General features: G+C 53.0%; 1 protein-coding gene across 1 annotated transcript in view; it reads right to left on the minus strand.

Moving 5' to 3' along the window:
• FAM20B (FAM20B glycosaminoglycan xylosylkinase) overlaps positions 1 to 1,843 on the minus strand; it is a 30,006-nt gene extending 28,163 nt beyond the window's left edge. Inside the window, exon 1 of the mRNA XM_085299611.1 lies at positions 1,758 to 1,843. The gene's annotated coding sequence lies outside the window, so the exon portion shown is untranslated. The remainder of the gene's footprint in view (positions 1 to 1,757) is intronic.
• Between the last annotated feature and the right edge of the window lie 1,418 nt (positions 1,844 to 3,261).

The following is a 3,261-nucleotide window of genomic DNA, read 5'->3' on the forward strand; positions in this document are numbered from 1 at the left end:
TAGAAAAAAAAAAAAAAAAAAAAACAGTAAATGTTTCAAAGATAAAGTTCATGTATTTATTGGAAATTAGCAGCTGGCTAGAGCTAAAGGAAAGGCTGCAGCATTAGCTCAACAGTTGTCTGTTTGCCTTGGCCATCTGGCTAACCATCGGGTGCACAGCTGGTACATGAGAGAGAGCTGGAAGTACTGTACGAGAAAGAGAGAATCAGAAATATTGTAAAGTGGAATCATAAGGGACATGGSCAAGAGCTAGAGTTACTGAAGTGGTGGATGGTGCTGAGATCCAGAACAGAAAACAGAAAATCTGTTAAGATTTGCTACTCAGGGAACAATTCTCCCTTTCCCCCCACCCAAGTTACTGAAGTTCTACCTGACTATTAGAGATAGATGTATAACTACCACAATAAAGAAAACTGCAAACATTTTAGGGAGCCTTGTTCAGCTTTGAAGTCAAGCCAAGGAAGTAGGAAAATTCTGTAGTTCTCCTTTTCAGCTTGACATTCTTATATTTATTCAGTTCACAGGCACCAAAAACCCAACTCAAGTCCAGGCATCCATCTAGTATTCAGCAACAATAAGCCTAAGTCCGCCATAAGATAGCCCCAATCGAATTCCATCACTCGCAAGAAGGGAGGCAGAAAGCAATAAACCACAAGATAGGAGAGTCTGCYGTCAGAATTTAGATACCAACTTTGTTGATGTACAAGAGTTCAAGAAAATCACCTCACCTGCCTGAGACTTCAGACTGCAAGCAGAAACAAATTTTGTTGCAACTAAGTAGGTCAGAATTAAGGACATGAGATGTACATGGAGTCACCTTCAAAATAAAATCAAATCAGAGTATTAATGCTCTGTTCCCCCACAAGTGTTGGGTGAGATTCACTGCTGTAGAATTCACAAGAGCAGAACCTACATTTTCCAGGTTCCTCTGTTTGCTCAGAGCCAAGAAAATTTAAGTATTTTAGGACTAGTGCCTCAACCAGCACACACCAGAAAAGCTGCACTGCTCATATAAGCAGCTACCTAGTAAGGCTCCATCAACCAGGAACAAGACAGAATTGCTTTAAAAAAATCATTAAACCCCTTGCATTTATGCTCAATTATACAAATCTTACTTTTCACAACTACACAACGGCATTAGCTGAGCTGCAAGTTGTACTTTATGCATCAGCAAGACAGCTATTCACRAGTGTTTTTAAAAGATAGGTTACACAGCCGTAAAAGGTCTTTTTGCATCTGACACCAACAATCTAGACACACAAGGAAATGCAAGACAGCAGATAAACATTCACGTGTGTTACAGGACCATCAGCGGATGAAATCAAGTGGTGTTTCTGGAGATGGATCTTTCGCACGCAGAAATCCTAAACGCGCTTTTAACGAAGCAAACCTGCCGGGGCGCCAGGCTCCGCTCTGCCGGCGGACCGGGCTGTGCAGACCGCAGCCTGCTGCTACGGCAGGCGCCGGGCTGCGCTGGGCCCGGCGGGGCCGCCGCGCCGCCAGGCCCGAGCCACTGCGCACCTGCGCCGCCGCCTAACGGCCCTAACGGTTCTAACGGCTCCAACGGCCCCTCCCTCACGGCGCCCCGGGCCGGGCGAGGCGGCGGGGGCGTGTCCGCCCCTCAGGTGCCACCGCCCCGCCGAGCCACGCAGGCAGGCAGGCGCCGGAGCGGCCCCTCCTCGCCCGCCGGCGGCGGCGCGGAGCGGCGCGGCGCGGCCCGCGCAACCTCGGCCCCCCCCTTCCCCCGCCGCACTCACCCCGCGCGGCGCCCACGCTCCATGTCCCCGGCCGGCGCCGCCGCCGCCGCCAGCTCGCCAACATGGTGCCGCCCGGCGCCATGCCCCTGCCTCGCAGCCAATAGGCAGGCTCACCGCCCCTCCCGCTGCCCGCCTCCCAGCCAATCAGGCGGCCGCTTTCTCCTCGCGAACGGCAGCGGACGCGCTCGCCCATAGGCCGGCGCCTCGGACCCTCTTCCCCCTTCGTCCAATAGCAGCGCCCGATGGAGCGCCGCCTCTGGCCGGGCGGGAGGGGGAGTAACCGCCCTCCCCGCTCCCCCCCACGGGTCACACACACCTCGCGGCGCCATGTTGGCGCTCGTCMGGCCCCGCCGAGCCCGAGCAGCCCGTCTCCCACCTTTCCGCCCCTCGCCAAGCCGAGGAGAGCACGCAAAAGGGGCAACGACCGCTAGCTTATCTGCCAGGGTGCTGGCTTGCAGGCCAGGGCCGCTCTATRGTCCGCAGGCCCCAGCCTTTAAGGCAGGAGCCTGAGGCGCCAAGTTACTCACCAGCACTATGGAAGAGACCTAGGAGGCGGCAGGGGCTACGCGTGTACAAAGCAGCATTGCTCAGAGCAGCGAGGGGMAGGGGAGGGTCCGTTCACCTGCCCCCCCACTGGCTGCTGCAGCATCTCCCCCGCGCCCTGGTCCTGTGCTGCCCTGAGAAGCCCAGACGGCCCCGTCCCTCCCTGGGGATCACCCTGGAGACACTGGTGACTGTTCCCTCAAGCATCAAAGGTTTCAGCAGTATCGGCAGGACAGCAGGCAGCAGAAAGCTATCACCACTTAAAAAAWTTTTAAAAACACCACACCAAGTCAAATAACAGGTCCAAAGAGCTGTAAGGGCAGAAAGCCCATCCAGCGTAGCTCAGCAAGGATGACACCAAGGAAGGCAAATCAAAGCTGTGCCAGCAACCCTCACGCGCACRCTAACAGCAGCCTTCAGTAGAAGAGGCAGAAGAGGCATGTGCTGTTTCTTCCCCTGGGTCCCAGCACACAGAGCAGATAATATCTAATCAGTTTTCACCCCTTCTGCAAATCAGATGTTAAGGTCTCTAATAGGACACTTGGGAAATGAGGAAGAGTCTTATGAAAAGCCTAGTTTAAATAACGTAGGAACTCTTGACTGAAGCAAGACTGGACTTTCATCCTGTAAGAAAACATTTAACCATTGTCACTAGGAGACATCGCTTTTCCCTTCTGGGCATCCCTGCTAACATGTGCAAAAGGCAAGGCAGAGTCCCACAGATATTTCCTTCAGACACAGCAGTCTTCCCCAAAGGCATAAACACACTCTCAAAGGATGCATTTTCCCTGTGTAGTCTATGGGTCTCAAAACTGCAGCTAAATCACAATAACCGCATTTAAATGGCAGCAATGATAAAGATCCTTAAGCTGATTCTGTTTCACTTTCCTTTCCCTCCCTGAGATTTCTGCCTGACTACAGTATTCCTAACTCACCTACCAGTTTCATACTTGCCTGCCTT

The sequence above is a fragment of the Rhea americana genome, unplaced genomic scaffold, assembly GCF_003343005.1.
Source record: "Rhea americana isolate MKP2758 unplaced genomic scaffold, rheAme1 scaffold_151, whole genome shotgun sequence".
NCBI lineage: Eukaryota > Metazoa > Chordata > Aves > Rheiformes > Rheidae > Rhea > Rhea americana.